The sequence below is a fragment of the Columba livia genome, chromosome 7, assembly GCF_036013475.1.
Source record: "Columba livia isolate bColLiv1 breed racing homer chromosome 7, bColLiv1.pat.W.v2, whole genome shotgun sequence".
In the NCBI taxonomy this organism is placed as follows: domain Eukaryota; kingdom Metazoa; phylum Chordata; class Aves; order Columbiformes; family Columbidae; genus Columba; species Columba livia.
The window spans coordinates 18789962-18810812 of NC_088608.1; the positions used below are offsets into that span (position 1 = coordinate 18789962).

Sequence of the window (20851 nt, forward strand, 5' to 3'; positions counted from 1 at the left end):
ATTCTATCATCTGTGACTTCAACTGAGTGATACTTTTTTATAATGTAAATAATTTTCCACTAGGTTTGAATATTTGATACCTAAATAAAGAAAATAATTTAACCCACATTAAAAAAAAAAAAAAAAAAAAAAAAAGAAAAGAAAAGAAAAGAAAAGGAAACGATAAAAGGAAAAAATAAACAAATTAAGACTTTGCGGATCAGATTCTTGGCATTAGTAACTTAGCATAATCAGCATTTTTTTTCTGGATACTCTCAGTCTAGTAGGCAATTTGCTGAGAAATTGCAACACATTCTGACGTTGTTTCCAGTGTCCCTGAGAAATTAAGATACGCTCAACATTTTTTAAAATGGACAGTCTGTTTCTGACTTTTTCTGTGTAATTGTCTAAGTTTGGAAAAGAGCTATTCTTTTGTACCTAATGTTGAAATTCATCCTATATGTCTTTCACTGTTATTACCTATTGACTGTGGTGAAGGAAAAGACATTTTAAGAAAATATGTTTCAATGACAGAGCAAAATAAACAGTAGAACATGTAACTGGTAACTCATTAAATAAGAAGACCGTGCTTTTATCTGGCTCTTCAAACACATTTTAGGCACTTCAACAAGATTAGAAAAACACTTTTATGCCAAAAAAGAAACTCCTTTAATCACTTCTCTTCTAAAAAGGTACCTGCATGAAAAGAGGAGAATTAACCTCTCTGCTGCCATTACTCTTTTTACTGCAAAAAAGCATTTGTAACATTTCTAATACTTTTGGTTCTGTTAGATGGAAACAGCTATGTTTTCAGAAGCATTAATCATATGGGAAGGTATTTTCAAGCATGTATCTTGCTGGGAAAGTATTAGTATACACTAGACCATCATTAGTTTACTCTAATGGAACAGCAAGAGTCCCAGTTTTCTCAAGTGCTAGAGACAAGGCCAGTCTATTATGTTTTTTATGGTCCAAGACTACTTTTGCTTTTGTAGTTTTATTTACACTATTACATTACAAAGAAGGGGGAAAAACACTCAAAAACTTCTAGTCATAACAATTTAGAGAGTAAATGAAAGCCAATATGGAGAGGAGGGGTGAACAAATAAGAGTTATTATCAGATGTGTGCATCCCACTGAACTCAGTACAAAGTTGCTGCTGCAGTGTAAGATGACAAAATAATAATTAAATGATGATGTGAAAACCAGAAACACAGAAACAGTCTACATATATATATATACACACATATATACATATATATATATACACACATATATACATATATATATATACACATGCACACACACACACACACATATATATATATATATATATATATATATAAAAACATGTTGCAGCATTGGACGCAACTCCTAAGGCTGCATTGTCCCCATGAGTACTTCAGCAAACATATCCTACAATGTAACAAAGGAATGAGATCATACAGCTTTTGGGTGGTTTTGCTGGGACTCTCTTTGGGATCAGTTGAAAGCTTGAATGTCAAGCAGGGGGACAACCCTTTCAAAGACTGGATCTCTCAGAACCTTCCCCAGCCTTGAGCTTGGCCAAGGCCCATCACTTGAAGATGGAAAACTCAGCTGTTGTGCCGCCTCTTTTCATTGCTCAGTGGAAAAAGGAGGGGTGGTGTTAGGGGAAGGTGACTTCCTATTTCAGCACAGAGCATTCTGTTGCCACCTTGGCTCTCCCACCAGGTGGTCTTAATGTGATCTTGGAAGATAAAGTGCCTGCATCCCTCATTTTTTATTTTTTTTTAAGTCTTGTTTGTGGAAATTGGTATAGATGAAATAAATAATGACCTCAGGACTATACCAGAGCTTTTCTGAAAGGTAAAAGCTCTTGAATTTTTCTCATCCTTTTGAAACTACTCCTGCTTTTCTCACTCGCAAAATGCAGTGAAGTAAGTCTACATTTTAGTTTGCTCAGCCCCATCAGCACTGCCTTCACATCCCAGCAGGTATCCTGCTGATTTTTGGATTTCTCCAGACAGTAGCTAAACTTCTGGATAGTTCTCTGACTTATAACAGGTGTGCTTTTAGTGTTTGCCTATAGGAACCTTAATCTTGGAGTACTCCTATTATTATGATGTCCAACAAGGCGAGGCATTGCAGTCAAGGGAGATGTTATTGTGGAAATGACAGAATATGTTCAAGGGCAGTGAATAAGTTCCCTTTCAATAAAAGCACACATTATGTCCAAGAATAGTCAAAAGGGTTAAAATACAATCTTTCCAGATAAGTTTCTAGCCATAGCAGGCTCAAAAAGTCAAAAGATTTGAAAGCTATTAGTACTTCTGTAGATCATCCTCTTCCAGACACTCTTTTTTCTTTTTTTTTTTTTTTTTCCCTTTAACTGACAGGTTGCTGTTCAAAATTAAAGCAAAAAGAGGCCCTCTTTTTGCTACATACTTTTAATGGAACTGAAGCCAAAATAAGTCAGACTAAATTATGGGAGTAAATGACCTCCCGGGAAGTATAATACCAAATTCCAAAGAACTGTAAAGAGTTTCCTTTGATCTTTTTAGCTTCACAGCCTGAAATTCAAAATCTGTATTTAATTTTAGATTGCATATGCTAGCTTTTAAGTTTCCTTTCTAACATGATATATCATTTTAAATGATAGGACACCTTTAACTTGTATTTCTTGAAAATGCTGACTATTCTTTCTTTATTCTTTCACACTATAAAAACAGATATAAATATTACTAATTGCAAAAATAATTTGGGGTTGGGTGCTGTAATGGATAAACCATTGACCTTCACTTAAGAGACTGTGCCTTCAAGCTCAACCTGAGTTTCTAAGTGAAATGACTTTGATCTGAGACACAAGTAACTTCAGTTCAATGCCCTAGAGAACATAGATCTAGAAAAAAAGGACAAGCTGAGCACTTCACTATATATTCCTGCTACAATTTAGGAGGTAGACAAAGGATGTTATTTTTCAAATGTGGTATAAAGGGCCTATTTCTTTCTATGGCCACAGAGCCACATTGCAAGAACAGTGTTCCTAAACCAGAAATCTCAGAAGGCACAACAAGCTGTATTAGCTCTTGGCCAAAGAATTCTCTGACCTCTGCACTTGAGCACAGATTTTAGATATAGGCAGCTGGAATAATCTCCCTCTTGAGTCCAGAAGTGAGCCACAAAAGTCTTTATGACTTATGCATTATGAAAGAAGCCACCTTTCTTGAGGAATAGTAGGTTGTAAGAGGTTGGCTGGAAGCACAACATGCCAGAGCAGCTGCTAACCATTGAAGTTATGCTGAAAAAGCCCTGGAAAAAGTGCTTACACACTATGTGTTGTTACGTGTCTGAGTGATGATTGGCCAAATAAAGGTATAAATACAGCCAGAATTTTGCGATATAATAGCATTCTGAATTATTCCTGGGGGAATAATTTGTAATGCATAATTTATCCACTGAATTTATTTTCTTCTTCTACTAACAAAATATCCATAAACTAGTCATGATTGCCTCACACATTATATTTTCAACAGAGGGACAGATTGATACAATTTCTCTCAGCTTATTTTGAAGTATTTGAGCTATATATAGTTCCAACTGACTGGTTAAATTACATGTTTTTTTTCACTTTCCTGATTATGAAAACCAACCAGTCAACTAAGGCACCCCTGTCCCACAGCACTTCCAATGTGGGAACACCTGGTGTGAATGCATTAATAGTATTTTCTTTTCCACAAATACACAAATGCAATAAGGTGCTTTGCATTTTCTGCAGTTCTGAAAGGGTGAAGCCTTTTCTGACTGTTTAAAATAAATGGTCTTGAAGCAAGAAGCTGAACTTTCTGGGGTCAGTCACTACAGACTTGAATCCAATCCTTCTTATCACAGCCCGTCCCAGACAGCAGTTACTGTTACCTTCCTTCTTCCTAGTAAATTGCTGACAAAGTCACCTGGTGGGTCTCTGAAAAAGAAAAGAGTTATACAAAATCATTTTGAAATCATATTACCTCTGAGAAAAATAGCAATGGCAACATTCGAACAGAACAATGAACTTAGTCAATGTAAAATTGGGTTGTGTGTAAACTCTTACACTCACTGACAAGATGAAACAGATTGACATGCTTTGAGGCTGTGATTGCTGATAAAAAATGCCTTTTTAATCCCAGCCAAAGTGGAAACAATTAAAATATTTAGAAGTAGCCTTCTCCCCATCTGAGCAAGAAGCTCATCTGGGCTTCCTTAGCAGTAATCCTATCTGCCACACTTCTGGAGAGAGAGACAGACCAGAACAAGCACAACCTTGGAAAACCTCAGTGGCAGGAGTTTGTACAAGTCGAAAAAAGTAAAATTAATAGACATCCTATCCTGTATTTTATGGCTGGCTGCCTAGCAGGTTGAGAAATTACATCGTTGCCTTCGGTTTATCTGTTTGCATGGATTTTAGTTTTCCTGCTAATTTCTGCTTGCCACAGAACTGTTTCTTTCCCCAAATGTTCTAACAATAGAACCAAGTTATATGGAACAATTAATTTAGGAAGATATCTGAAAATAAAATGATCAATTCAAAACTGATGGTTCTCAAAAGATCAGGGTTGTCTTGTGCCAGTACTGTCTTGGGTCCCTCTAGGCCATCAGCAAAGTTCTAAACTTTCTCAAGTTTGGGACATTTGGGTCTCAGTTTTACCTTACCTCTCAATGGATATTAAAATTTGTTGATTCAAGCTTTCTTATTTCTAATACTACAATACTATTCAGCGTTTACATAAAGTTTAATATTTACTTCAACAGAAGCCAATTTATATTTGTTAGTAATCTATGATTTTAGATGTTCTTCCTGAAAGAAAATAAAATAAATAAATACTTATTTAAAAGAAATTATCCAACCCAAACCTCTGATTTTTATGAGAGAACTATGAAAAAGAAAGTCCAGACTCTAGGTCAGATAATTATGAAATTATGAAAGATAGCCATTTTTGTCTATTAATCCTGCACATTAAAGTTTCATTCCCATATAAAATGGGTGCAAATTAATTTCAAATGCAAAAGCACATCTGTCTAACATTCCTGTACACAAGCATTTTCATGAGCTTGATGGGTAGTTTTATGAGGAGCTGAAAGGAGGAAACTGAGCTGGGGATCAGAAAAGACTCCCAGTGAAAGTGCTGGTAGTCATTCAAAACTGGAGCAGACAAAGCATTTCAGAATACACCGTGTTTTGTTTTTTTTAAGTGAAAGTAGGTGAGATAGAGAACAATTGTCTGAACAAGACCCCTGCTGTGAGAAAAGCGGAGGGATATTGCATAGATACAAATATATATATATATTAGCAGATCAACATATTTGACGCTATCATGCCTCAGTTCCCCACTGCACACACAATTCTCTTACATCTGGTGCTCAGGTGGTGCCTCACACTGAGACTGCACTGTTTTCTCACAGAGCCATCAGGCTCTAAGACTGATGGAGAGATCAAGGTTTTTTTGTACTTTGTATTTACATTCTTAAATAAATAGTTACTGTGTTTTTAACATCAATAGGAAAACAATAGCAACAGTGTTCTGCCCTATAGGCGAATCTGTGTTATCTAAAATATTTTCTTGATGATTTTTACAACCTTTTTTTTAACTGTTACGTAAGATTTTTGACAAATTTGTAGACTGTGACTTCACAGTGCTAAGCAATCTTAGGATCTTACTGGCAGCCAAGGAGTCTTTTGCTTTGTACTGCAGAGGCATCAAACACTTCGGAGCTGTGAAGAAACATGAAAGCATATCAACCACTATTTTCACCCTTGACTATTTCTCTCACATCCCTCAATTATTTTAAATTAAAGATTGGTAAATTCCTTCACTGTGAAGCATGTAGAATTTTACAGTTACATAATCTGATGCAGTGTCAGTCCATGACACTTTCATTATTCTGTTTTTTCTCTGACCTTGTTCTTGGTTTCATGTATGTAAATTAGCAGAAAGAAATGTTCTCATCTCTGGTATTTTCTGAGTTCTTTTGATCCTCCTCAGGGTGTGAGTGCTCATGTTTGTACACACACTGGCATGATGGGGTTCCTGACTTGGTCATTAGAGCTTTTAGGTGCTGAGATAATGCATATTAAAAAAAAAAAAAAAAAAACAGAATTGATTTATGTCCTTGTATGTGCGAGTGTCTAATTAGTATTCAAAAGGCATTATTTTCAATTGGATGCAGGAATATATATTGTATGCCAAATATGTGATTCATACTGACTAATACAATATAAGTAATAGACTTGTTTACTTGTTTGCATTCAATTTGAAAGAAAAAGGTTTCTTACAATCCCACTTCAATATTACATCAAGGCATTGTCTCAGAAAAATCCCACACATGTGTTTATTGAAATGCGTTTAAAGATAGGGTTTAATAAGTTGGAGGGCCATTCTCTCCTTGTGGAGCTAATGTATCTCCCATTACCATTAAATAGTGTTATATGTGCATATTAAAGGAAGAATATTAGTGATTAATAACAACTCACATTTTCCAGTGTGCTGAACCCTTTGAGGAACCAGGGAAGGTCCTGAGATCTGCCTAGTTTAGCTAAACTACACCTTAAATGAACATATGTTTTATAGCAGATCTTTAAATAAACCCAGTGGATTCGGTGATCACTTCGAGGTCAGTCCAGTCTTAACTTTTGACATACAGCAATGTAGCTAAGTGTGCTTAAGAGTAAGAAAGTGTATTTATTTCAGTGCTGGCAAATAGTGGTGGTTGGTCTGTCAGCAGCTCCCAAATTAGGCCATTTTAGCACTCAAAAGCACTGTGGGGTTTTTTTCCCCTTACTGGTTAATGATATTAACTAGTCATTTGTTCCTGAGAAAAGAAGCAAAAAGGATGTGTGTTAGGCTCATAGTAACTTCAATTAGTTGTTAGCAAAAGATTTTATCCTGGTAGCAAAACCAGAAAAAAAAATCTTTTAAATTAATTTGAAGATGCCTACATTTAGAGAATGGCATTGCTTTAACAGGGCTATGCAAATGAGTCCAATTTAGCATCTTGTATTCAGCTGGAAACCATTGCTAAATGATCGGGATAGCCAGTCACAGATATTAAAATGAATTATATCTAATCTGAATTTTAGTCACGCTACATTAACTAATAGAAAGTTATTAACATTTCAAGAGAAAAAAAGCTTTTGCCTGCAAAATTAACAGTGGCTGAGATGTGACCTGTGAGCCATGCAGCCTGATCACTGTAATGACAGTGTAATGGCATATTTACATTAAAATCTCTGCAGCTAATATGTGATTCAGAATTGGACGTTAAGTCGAGGATTATTTAGTCTGGCCTGTTGGCCTTTCTCTAAGTAGTTTTTTTTTACTTCAATACAAATCTGAAACTTTTCATTTCATGACTATTTATGTGACTAGTTTCTATGGCTATGTCTCTCCATCTTTACATCAGCTGCTTTATATGGCCAGCTTACTCTTTCATTTTTCCCTTCCCTTTTCCAATACATTTATCATTTTTTGTGGGCATGTACAACTTCAAGAAACCCACATTAGTTGCAAGCCAGTCAGGAAAAGGGAAATGTTTTTCTACTTCACTTTTACTGATAATTTGCTTCAAAAGGCAGTATGTTTTCATGTTTTCTTTCCTACACTTTTTAAATGTACAGCACCCTGGAAAAAATGGATAATTCAAAGCCATCTTTGTCTGGATAGAAGAAAATGTGTAATTATAAAGCTATTCTTATCCTTAGCAGGCAATGACAACATGCTACAGCTTCTGCTACCAGTTCATTTCTACCAAAGCAAAGGCTTTCTAGTTATAGACCTGATAATGTGGCAATTGTATAATCTATGGCATTTGTTAAATTCGTGGAATACTGGCATATATGAATTTGTTTGCTTCATTACTTAAAATATACAACAACATTAAAAAAAACTGAGAAAACTCAATGGAATTTAGAAGCTAACTGTATAAAATTACAACTTTCATTTGATAGAGCATTATTCAGAGAAGTCAAGTTCAAAGATGAGCTTGATTGGGCTTGTGTTGGTTCTCTGTACTAAACAGGACATTTTCATAAAGGCTCAGACTACAGCTGGATCTTCAGCTGAGAAAAAGCCGAATACATTTTATTAGTACAACTTTTGTGATTTTAATATTTGATTTAATTTTTGCATTAAATATGTGTTTCCTTGCCATTTTGTATAAATCTATAGACAGATATTATTTTACTGCAGGAGATACTTTTTTTTTTTATTTTTAATGAAAACTTAAATAAAATGCCAAAGCTAAAAGCAGTAATTAATGACCAAAAGCATATACCTTATATGTTACAGATCAGTGTATGTAAATATATATCAGTGTATGCAAATATATAAGTGCACAAATTTTATCCAAAACAAGTAATAGAATTGTCCCATAATTAGGTCTTCGAGATGGCTGGTATTCCTACAAATTTCGCACTTGATTTTCTTTAAATGAACAAGCAGAGGCTCATGTGACTCAACTTTTTCACTGGTTTGTTTTCTGTTTACAAAGGGTGTGTGTGGGGCTTCTGCTTCAGCATAGACATATGTCAATCATATAATAGTCATGATATAAATGTAATCTCACCTCCATTTCCCAATTAGAAAAAGAGAATTAATACAGGGACATCTGTTTGACTGACAAATATCTATGCAGATAGAGCTCTGCACACAGATTTGTAATAAACACAGGTGCAAATGTACAGCTTCATCATATATCTGAAATCTTTATTACGATGCTGTCATAGAATAAATGCTGATAGAAAAAATAACTAGAAATTTGATCTGAGATAACATGGTAATAAGCTTAACTTCATTTGATATTTCTGCAATCATCTACTAACATCTAAATTTTCTGTTCAAAATGCACAGCTAATACTGAGCTCAGAGCCAAAGACACTCTCCTTTGTGGTCCCAGGTGGACCACGGCTGCTTCAGGCCTCATGGCCAATAGAAGCTGATGGCCGTGGGAGCAAAGCAGCTTCCCTGACGTTGTGGGGCTGCCACTGAGACTCTTCAAAGACACTATTTTTTTTTCCTCTTATCATACTTTGGACATAGTCAAGTACATGGTAAAGTTGTACCTATCCTGCAGCAATTTCTGTTGCCCTTTAGAAACAGATTCCACTGCTGAAAATTAGACCAGCCCCCTAAAAATAATACCAGAGAATTAATCTTAGCTATAGTTATAGAACTGAGTTGTCCCTTTTGCACACCACCACCTCCATTCCCCCTGCCCCACTGAGGACCTCAAACGCTCTCACAGTGTTGCATTTGGCTTTTAAAATGGTATCTCCCCATTTTAGTTAGGGTTCTTTTTTGTTTGTAGATTGCCTGCAACATTTGCTGTCATTACTACTACCAATCTGAACATTTGCTGGGCAAGGGCCAGGACTTCTTTTTTATACTACAAGTGCAGCGCACTTTTCCTTTCTGTAACTGCCTCAGTGGTATTGTCGCATTTAAATTTAAAAGCCAGATTAATTATCTGGAAACACAGAGCATGTAAAAATGAAACTGAAAAATCTTAGATCTCCAGATTGACTAGCAATAACTTTGGAGAGAAGGAGAGCTTAGGAAGACAAGACAGAGAGGCACCTAAACAAGAGTGTGCTGGAGACTCAAAGACAGGTTGGGTTGTTTGCCTGTGCTAACTATCTTCAAAACTTTGAACAGGAAAACGGTGTGGCTCTAACAGCAGGTTTCATTATAAAATAGAATAAAAGTCAGGGACGCTGAACTAATTTTTGAGAGAGAAGACTGGAAAGATAAAACCCTACTTAGGTCTGAAATGTTTTCAATGTTAAGTGGTTCTCATAGGACCTCACTGGTCTTCTGAACCTGCCAAGGCAGTTTGTTGGGAATTCAGCAGGCAAGAGCAAGTGTCTCTTAGTAAGGTCCATCTCCATCCTCAGAACCACTCTTTGAAAGCAGAGTTTTTCAGAAGGTGATGGCAATGGTGAGAAAATTTGTTTTATCCCAGAGACAGGTTCATTGGTGAGCCCCCTTCATTAGGAAAAGGAGTAGATTCCTATACTTCATTAACAAAAAATTCTGAGATGTCAAATGCTGAACTACCACTTACTGCTGATCCCCTGCCTACAAGTTCAACTTCCAATAAACAAACTGCCATAAAAGGAATTCTACTGAACATTTTACTTGCTATTAGACAAAACCATACGAAAAAGAATGGTCATGAATTTACTCTTTTCTGTTAGGTGCTTCATTGGTCACATACCAAAAACATGCCAGGAAACAATGTTCCTCTTTGCCTTTACTGTAGGCACACAATGATTTGAAATTATTGGCTTTGGATGTGACTGTAGCTATTTAGATAAGGGTATCCACCTGCTTTCGTGAAAAAATACTCAAGGAGGCTCACAAACAAAAGAGAGACATTGTGGTCCTTTCTGAAAACTTCATGGGCCTCATCCATCTCCTTATTGCCAGCACTATCTGGGAAGACTTGTTACTGAGCTTACTACATGAGACATGATTTCTCCCCTATGCACCTCCTTCCAGCCATATCCTATGAAATTTGCAGAAGACATTATTCCTCTAGTATCTTCTGAAGTATTTTCAAAGTTATGCGATTTTTCAGATCCTACTGGGCTGTTCAAGATGGAATTTAAACTCTGGTTTCCTACATTTTGGGGTGGTTCTCTCAAATTACACTATTGGCTTGAGAAAATTTCCCAGATGATTTTTTTTTTTTCTGAGAAATTTCCCTTCCAAAATCTGTGTTTCTTCACACAAACAAAAGGAGTTAAATATACAAACAGAGTGGTGAAGAAGGAGACGGATATAAAGAATTCCAAACTAACAAAGAGAAAAACTACTACTGTCTTGAAATTTCTGTGACAGTTTGGAGAATTGCCTAAGTCCCCCATTTTCAGGACATTATCATTATCTTTATCACCTTTAATTTTGTGACAAGCTTTTTTTTCAATAGCTTTTTTCAAAGACCTATCAATAAACTAATAAAATACTTATATAATGTCAGTGTGCTAATTGTGACGCAGGTAAAGGCAGTTTCTCCAAGCTCATCTCTAAAGAGATACCATCTGAAGCTATCAAAGTCTTATTTTCAACAAGTGGATTGAGTCTTTAATGGAGCCCCTTTTAAACCACTATTGCCTTCTGTAGCATTCATTAAAGAACACACTCTCTCTTTACCTTCCTCACCTCCCCCCACCCCGCTATTTTCGCTCTCCAAAGCTTCCTATGACATTTTTCTATTGATTGTGGGGTTCCCCAACTATTAGTGACAAGCTCCATTCTCTGCCTGTGCATATGTCCCTAAAGCATCTCCATGACTTTTCTGACACAATGCTGTAAAAATAAAAGAATCACAGCCTAAGCCTGCGAAGCAAATGATCAGATCACCTTCCAGACCTTTACTAAGTCTAATTCCCATTCTAAAGGCTAAAAAATCTGCAAAACCCCAAAACAAGGGATAAACAGCCTGAAACTTTGGATTGCCACTAGCGGCCAAAACTAAGCAATACACATACAATCGTATGTGTCCATGAATTGGCCTATGCTGTTATGTATGTTGAGCTGTCTTGTGCTTTTTTTTTTTTTTTGGCTAGCTCCTCAGCTGCTTTGTCTACTAATTGAGACTGTAATATCCTTCAAACATACTCTTTTACAGATTCTAGTATCATCAGCCCTTGGCCTGATTGCTGGCTCTTATCACACCAATCACATATAAATAAATTGTAAACAATATGACTAGCTGCTTTTCTTATATTAATCCTGCAAGCTAGTATTCTCTTGCTTGCTCTTTAATTCTGTTTTTTAGTGCTGGCACTCAAGAGATAGGCAAGGATATCACAGATTATTTTAGCTACATAGCAGTGAGACTTCTAAATCGTTCAGTTGAGCAGATGGAAGTATCATAAGCATGTGGAAAAATAATTAATAATTTACATAGTACAAAATGCCTTATGACCATTGTGGACTAGCCTTACAGAAAAGAGAAGGGACACAGCCATCAAAGAACTTGAAACTAAATGTCAGCAAGCTATTCACTTAACAAATAGCGTCCTGATTCCTTCTTGGATTTCTATGCTGTCACTGTAGCCACATAAAATACAGCTTCTGCCCCCAAGAGATTATAATTTCTGTAGAAAACAGAAAGAATTCAAGTAAGAAAAGAGAAAGGTGAAAATATGTGAGGGGGGAAAAAGCAGAGTCTTGTGCATGTTATGGTCATCCCAGAATCACTGGCTGTTATCTTTCCTTTAATCAGAAGGGGGAAAAGAAGAGAGTTAGGAAATTTACAAGACCAACACCTTTTGTTACTGGGCCTCAGCTAGAAAGTATCTGTTAAAGCTAAGAGCTTGCGCCCATAGAGCCATAGGAGAGAAAGGAGACAAATGAGCCATTGAGTCCTGTAATTGCCACCTCTAACAGACTCCTCAGCTGTGAAGAGTCCATAGAAACTGTCTCAACCAGCAAGATCCACATCCAACAAACTGAAGACTTAAAAGGAAAAGCCCAGTAGACATATTAAAGTCTGTGACAAAAGATGGAAGAGACGTTGTGAAAACTCATTCACATTCCTAAATAGTTCCCTGCCACATTACCAAGGAGGAAAGATCCACCTCTGAACAGTTGTGTCCATGAGTCTGAGTTCAGGAAAAAAAAAAAATAGGTACATATATAAAAATTGCTTATAAAAATAAAGAACTTCCATGCTTTGGTCCCTGCAATCCTCACATTACCTCTAAGATCCTTTTTTCCAAAGCAAATTTCTGAGGGCTAATCTTCACAACAGTCTCTGGTTCACTATCTGGGTCACGCATTGTTTCCCCTCTACCTATATGAAACGTCTGTAAGTAATAGTTACAGCAAGATCTTGGCTGTTCAATAAACAGAGCCCAGTTCTTTAATTGTTTCATCCTTTTGAGTGGGCACATGGAAGTGACCAAAATTAACTTATGATGTGTTGTATGCTTGAATGTTAAAATCAGCAACCTTACCTACTGTCATTAATGTAACATAAAGATTCTAACGGTCTTTCGGCATAACCATAATACGCCTGGTTTAAACCACCTTTGACTTGGAAGCACAAGATAAAGAATTACATAACATAAAATAAAACTAAATAAAATAACTCCTCCTCTAATTCTTGAATGGATTTCTATTGACTCCACACAGTGTGATTTAGATATTCATTTGCAAATTGTATTAAACAGCCATGCATCTCACACGATGTTTATTTTTTCTGGTATTAAATTGAGGCCATTTGTAGTGTTGCTGGACAGACAACATCAACAAATACAAAATTTTGAGCTTAAATTTTCTTTAAAAATACAGTTTGACTTTGACCTTTACAAGGACACTTCGTGTAAAACTAACTCACAAACATTTCAGTCCTAAAATGTTAATGCACTACAAGGTTAATTTGCTATTATTAATCCATTAAATTATAACCGTATGCCCTTTCTTAAATTAACCATTATTTACTTATTTCATTCTTATGACCGAAGTCCAAAAGCACTTATCTTTGTTACAGAAACTAAAAAAATGTTAGTTAGCTAGATCTCACAACACTTCAGCTGGTTTCTAGTTGTGTGCCTTCACTAGTACTAAATGCCTTGGCATTTAAAAAAAAACAACACGGCAAACCAGGTGGTCGGCAGTTTTTTCGAGATCACTTGCTGGAGTAGTTCAAGTCAAAGAGGCTAACCTATCTCTTCTTTAGTAAAAAAAATATTTCTTCTTTTTCCCTTGCCTGTGATTTGAGAACAAGAGAGGAGATTTTTATGTGCATATGTAGCAATGGTAAGCAGCTGTAAAAACCTCCCACCCTAAAGATTGATGAATATATGTTTCATTAACACCAGCACATCTGAAAGACATTTGACACTTTGGAAGACCAACTATGATTCCTTAAAATGCCTCAGACAAAATGCCTCATAATATGAGGCATTTAATGGCCATTTTAGGAGCCTGTAGTGTTTTTTCCATTTAAGAATTTATAAAACCTTAGCTTCTGAATATACCTGACCACTGTGAAAATGTTTATTTTGCTAGAATATTTTAAACTATACTTGCATGAGCAGACGTGAGATTCACACCAGAGATGTCTGAAAAGCCTTTCTGAAATAGTTTTTAATTTCTTCATCCTGTTTATACTGTTTTTCTATTTATGAATTTAAAGACTCACCACAGCCTACAAATATCAAAGAACAGATAACAACAGAGCAAATACTTTGTGGTCATCCCATGCCATTTTCATTGAATGGCTGTTAACAATGAGCACATCTGTAAGGTTCCACATCTGTTTGCGGGTGTTGCGCAAAGAAAGCCACAAGCTGAACTGAGTGGATAACTATTTTCTACAAATAACATTTTCTGAGTGCTTTTAGCTGTGATGCAGCCCTGGATGGAGGCCATCCACCCAATGCTTGTAAAGAAAGAGCTCTCCTCCAACAGGGCGAGTATCAGTGGTACGGGTGGAGGGCCCTACAGGATGCTTGTCTCACACCCCTGGAGAAAAGATTGGCCTCCACTAATACATGTGGTAGCATTGAGGGCAGGCAGGCAGGTTTCCATGCAGACTCAGGTAAGCTCAAAGGCTTTTGTCCATTCAGAATGAAAAGTACATTGTACTTGACAATAAACCTGCCATTTGAAACCTCAGGGGTTTTAATCTTATAAATAATAGAGTTCAGAGAAGAAGGGTTTGCAAGTCTACATAGCACTGCCTGGAATTCAGATTTATGTAATGCACTCATAGGAACGTGATGCTGAAATACATGCAAGTACTCGGGCACTTTAGATTCAAAGCCTATAATGCACAAAAATATGCAATGCAACACTAATATTTCTCTCTGTTATGCTCTTTTCCCCAGCTGCTATGAGAACATCCATCACTCAATGGCAGATCAGAGCTATCCAGTCCAGTGCATGCACTGACACAGCTTTTTTACATTCTGTTGAAGATCCTGTTAACAAGCATGATGTCCACAGCAGAGGAAATTACTTGAAGTTTGTAAAATGAGCCAAGGAAGGTGCACATTACTAATCACATAAAATAAAATAATTTTCACTTGTTAGGGTTTATATAGTACATAGAAAAAGCTATGGTTTGGGCATATAATAACAATGGCTATGGGGGTTGAATTACTTTTCTCTGGGCATCAAGAGAAAAGTTGCAGTAGTTCTACTGCAAAATGAATTCATCCCTCAAATGCATTCAGGCATCAAAAGCAATTCCTACTGTTTTAGGATATGAAAAATTGATTTGAAATATTCAGCAGCATAAAAAAAAATATCTGTAACCACATTGGTAGATGTCTTTGTCTAGTATGTGCATTCGGAAAATTGGGAGCATTTCTTTAGCACTTTCCACTTTAAAAAAACAGAATATTTAAATGGCAAACATGAAGCTGTCAGCCCATGCAGTTTCACTGTGGGGAGGTTATCACATGAAGCTTTTCTGTGTTATTCATTGCTTGCAGCTCTTCCAATCAGATAACCTTAACAAACGTGGTGCTATCACTTGCCAGATGTGGTACATGCTATGCAATGTCTAGTTTTTGATGGACTAAAATGGAGCTGAGAATTCTTCTCTTGATGTTATCAATAATCAGTCACACTATGAGATTCACAAAGAGTATCTCAAAGTGTGCTGTCAAGTGCCAATTAGTGATGTTGCTGACCCAAAAGATAAAGAAGATTGTAGAAGAAGCAGCCCAGTATAATTCTCCACTCCAGTGTCCTTAAAGTGGACTATCGTTTATGAATGTACTCTTGCAGATGAAAAGGAAATAGGAGGTCAGTGGTTCCTGTCTTAAACAATCTTCTGCAATCTTCTCATAATGAATTGTAAATAGTATCACTATCAACTTGCTCTTTCTGCACTGGAGAGCAGTGCAAATGGCTCAGCAAAGCCAAACACTGATAATATTGTTTCCCAGGACATAGAGCTGAAGGCCAGACTCTGTCCTCCGCGTGTTGTGCCATGTGTGGGTCTGCATGGCTGGAGCTCAACCTGGGCTCTTGGGTGTCCTTCCTGCCTCGCCACGGCCCCCCACTTCCCCGTAGCCTTGGGGTACGTTCATGTCACGTAGACTCTGGGCTGGAAAACTGAGCTCTTCATCATTTGAGGACAATCTGAAGATTGATGAACAATCAATGGAAACATCTTCCTTCTTCTCAAAGCAATTCTCAGCACAATCTGGCAAAATGTCATTATCACTTAATATGGTTTTATCATGAGGTGTCCCTGCTTTCAGAACTGCAAATGATTTTTACAAGGTCAAAAGCAGAATATCATGCCCAGGTGTTCACCATTTTGAACTACAGAATTAAAACCCCTTCTTAAAAAAACAAATGTAGAGTGCTTTCCATCTAAGGGTTACAGTATCCAGTAGTCAGTGTAGATATAATGCATTATTAATTAGCATATACAAATTCTATTTATATTAAAAAAAGCTTGTTTAGTGAAGGAAACATAATTCCTGTTATTACCATCCTAAATAGCAGAAAACAAATATTGCATACAGAACTAATAAAAATACAGGATAACAGCAACAAGTTTGGAGTATAATTGTACTCTACAGATTTATTTTTTTTTTTATGTGGGACCACTATTTTCCTGATAAATTATGTATGCTAACAGAATCTTCCTGAGCATACCTGTGTATCTGAATGGCAATGTTCTGAAAGAGCAGTTTTGGAGAGACATATCATATGGATCTATGCAACAGGTTTGTGAATTCTTAAAATATACGTGCATGGTGGGATCCAAAATTGCTTCAGAGCTGCCTGGGCAAGCATAAGAGGGTGCAAGGCTGTCCTTCACACCATGGAGCCCCCAGACAGTTTGCTATCAAACCAGCAATGTATAGTTACGCTCCAGAGTCCACTGAAGTTGAGGCATCTCTCCAGTTCAAATACCATTGAAAGCAGATATTGCACAAACATTAAACGAAGTTGGACAGACTTTCAGCTTATTCATATGTTGGATTCTATGAGAACCCAGTGCAAACTTGTTGTCAATACACGGAAGACCAGATCAAGCTGGCCAACTATGTCCCTGTGTCATAATTTAGCATACGAGCAGAATGAGTCCCTGGAAGGTGCCAGACAATTAGAGGACAAGTCACAACAACAAAGGCAGTCCTAACCAGTGTGAACATTTTTCAAGGTATGGAAACAATTTACAATGTTTTCAGAACTGTGGTTCAGGTCAGTTCGTTTTTATGCTCTCCCATATGGTTCTGCTCCTTCTATTTCCAGAGTGAACCCTATTTACCTGGACTGTTACTGAGAAAAAATATATTGTTTGCAGAGAAAGGGAGAGTCATCAATAAAGAAAACTTCTCAGGATAGGTATATTGAGTATGTGTATTATTTTGATCTGACAAGGGAAGAAAATGGCAAACAACTTTGTACTTGGGAGGTATCTGAGAGCAGAGCACTGGTCAGATGCTGTACTGTGTCTTCTGGAGACTCAGCAATAAATGTACTGTTTGGGTGGAGAGAACAAACAAAAGTGACTGTAGCCACATTTTGGCTTTATGAAACTGAGCCTGCCAACGGACTAAATAGCATTTGCACCAGGCTTTCACTTCCCGCCAAGCCTGGAAAGAGGAAAGATCAGTTCAGCTCTTCCATGCATAACTGGCAGTGTGGATCATGTCAGGTGGTCATGGCTCCGCTGTCCCCTAACATGAAAGCAGAAAGGTCATATGCAGTTAATATCAAAATCTCTAGGTGACACCACTCCTTATGGGTCTGGGCTTGTCTAAGCACAAATGAACTGCCAGCTATCCCTTCATGGTGGCTTTCACCCCACTGAATCCCAGCAAAGCAACATTCCTCTTGTTCCTAAGCATAGATCCCACAAAAAAACACTATACTTTTTACAGTCACCCTTTGGGAAGCTAACTTCCTTCCACAGTAAAGTTCAGGAACCCTGAACACAGGGTAATGATTGCTCCAGCTCTGTGCTAGATTAATACAGAGTATTCAAACAGCAAAGGAAATGGGATTTTTTTTTTCATTAATGAATCATGCAGAATGTTGTCCATACTGAAGTGACAAATTAGGTTGAAGTTTCAAGCTCTTGGAAGGCAATCAGGGAAGGCAGAAACAAAGTTTATGATACCAGAGTAGATTTATACTGACTAAGTTGCACGAAACTGGCACAAACCCCCTAATATTAGCCTATGATTTTTGCAAAAAAATAGGACTTTGGGGTTTTAGTAGAGCTTTCATTTATAGCAACTGCAATGGATTAAATCTTAGGGAACTACAGCATTAAGTTAAAGATGGAAAGGAATAATAGTTTAGCACCTCTTTCAGAAAAGGTGAAGTACAATGCAAACAGAGAATATCTTCTCCATGAAGCTGCACTGAAAAATACTTTTGCATTCATGTGACATTGAGAAACAAATGACAAAGAATTTTCCATTAATAATTTAATTTGGGGGCCAGAGGGCCATCAATAACATCATAAGTAGATAACATGGAGCCGAGTTTATCCCTGAGTCAAGCAATCACAGTAGAGCTCCTTACAACACATTTGAATTTGAGTCTGTGGAATATAAAATTTAAAAAAAACATAAATTACTGTTAGGAACAGCTGCCAACCCAACTCAGACCATCATGTCTTTATGCTAAAAAAGTACAGGAAAATTAAGCTGTAGAACTGGTAAGTGGAGTATTACGAGGAGGTGCTGAGCATCTCCATCTCCCATCTATATTAAAAGAAGACACAGAAACAGCAGTCAGTCATCACCCGGCAGGATCACTATAGCATTAAAATTCAGCCCTGGTGGCTAGAACCAAAAGTATTTTCAAGAGCCATGATTTGTGAGGAAAATTTAGCCATCCAAGTTGAAGATCCAGGTTCCTCTTGGGGCACACTTTTACCACTGAAAACAAGAATTTTTAGCAGAAACTATGCTGAAGAGAGGCTAATAATCCAAAAGTGTATTTCCTGTAGGACTAAGCTATGCACACAGAGCCTTCAGTTAAACGTTAAGATGTAACTCACATGCACATTTAGCAAAACCCTCTGACTCATAGGTGCTTTGTTCTTTGAGGGCTGGACAACTGGCTTACTCTTTATTTTTTAAAGATGGATGGTGGTGATGCTGCTGCTCATCTCTTATATCGGTGGTTAAAGCAGTCACCCAGAAACTGGTGAGTTGACTACGGTTCAGCAACCTCCTCAGTGTGAGGGGGTTCAAATCTACAGCTCCAGCCCGGTCTCTGACTACCGAGTTAAGCCGCAATTGCTGGAGATATGGGGAGGAAGGGCAGAGAAGGGAGAATAGGGAGGCACTCTGCTTCCTGCTGAATCTGTACGGGTGTTCAGCAAAATATGCAAGATTTATAGGGCCAGAAAGAAAGAGAGAACTAGGAAAAAAGGAGCTTGACTCTAAAGTACACATGAGAACTTCCTCTGGGAGAAAAAAAGAGCCATCCTCTTCGATGTTTTTAATGTTGCTAATTAATTTAGTTTTAAACAAGATTTTACAGTAACATACTCATATGTGTGAGATGGAAACACTCTTTGAGATATTTATAAAATATAATGAAGAGCCCTGTTTGCAGTAAATGCCTGATGAAAGGCAGCAGTGGGATGTGGAGCCATACACCACTCTGCACAGCACGGTCACCCCAAGAGCCGCCCATGTTGCCAGCTGCACAGAGCAGCCGCCTCATCCCTGTGCCCCAGGAAGGAGCACGTGAGCCCGGTGGGGATGTGCTTTTGGGCTTCAATCCCCCACAGGCTCTTTCCTGTCTTCATGCCAGGTAAAGGACACCCGAGATGCAGGATGCCCTGAGACTTGGGGCTGTGCAGCTGCACTGGTACCCAGTGCAGCCCCTGAATACTGAGATTCATTATTAAAGGGCGTGCAGAAGTAGCTGGTATGAAAGAAAACTAGCAGTGGAGCAGGGACAAACGGAACGAACTTGTAAGAGGGTACTCACAGGAGCAACTAAAATCAGCTGCTTGCCGAAGGTGGTCTTCACTGGGAAGAGGAACTGGAATTCTCGGCGAGAGTCTCTTCTCATGCTGCCACCTGCACGTACTCGACTGTGGACAGCAATAGAATTAACAAGTGTAAATGAAAGAAAAATCCAGAACCAGGCAAATTACGAGAGTTAATTTGGGTGGTCTCTTAAAGCAAGATAAAGCCTAATGAGATTGGTGTCTTCTATGCTTTTCAGTGTGTTAAACACTGTTTTGTTTTGATTGCTTCCAAATTCATTCACCAGTCATGTTACAATTATCATTGCCCTTAAAAGAACCTCCTGATTCTTCACTATTGTTAGCGAAGCAGTCTGGTTAGTCACTATTTGGGGCAAGCATTAGCAATGTCACAGGTTTACTGATTTCTTTTTTAATTCAATCTCTATTTTATTTAATCCTAAAGAGTTTGGAGATCAGGAGCTATGCAAAGAATTGCCTCTTTGTGAAAAGTTTGCTTTGGTTGCCTGTCAGTGAATTTGTAGCCACAACAAAGGCTTTGATACACCAGGGAGAAAATCATGCTTTTACCTAATCTAACCAAACCAACCTTGTTCAGATTGATTCAGTTTCCAGCCTTGGCTCTGACCTCACCCTTACCCTCAATCCTGCCTCACTTTCACACTGAGTATTTTATACAGCCTCTATTTTCTCGCTGCATAGTTTCCCCCCTCCCACCCCACCCCCACCCAACCCAACATCTATGCTCTACTCATCAACCATTGCTTTAGAAATCTTCAGGCTGGATGGGCAGGCATGCAGTGCTGGCAGGTGGTGTAGCTGTTAGGCAGCCTTGTGTATCACAAGAGATCTGATGCTATCAAATTTCTTTTCCCCCAAAGACTAAAGAGAGCAAGGCTTTGTAAGCATGCAGGAG

General features: G+C 37.7%; 1 long non-coding RNA gene across 4 annotated transcripts in view; it reads left to right on the plus strand.

The window, feature by feature from the left end:
* The window catches only part of LOC110360561 (uncharacterized), an 83925-nt gene extending 66605 nt beyond the window's left edge, over positions 1-17320 (plus strand). For all 4 annotated transcript variants that reach the window (XR_002416518.2, XR_010473672.1, XR_002416516.2 and 1 more), the window contains one exon: positions 14837-17320. This is a non-coding gene — a long non-coding RNA (uncharacterized LOC110360561). The remainder of the gene's footprint in view (positions 1-14836) is intronic.
* Positions 17321-20851: the final 3531 nt, after the last annotated feature.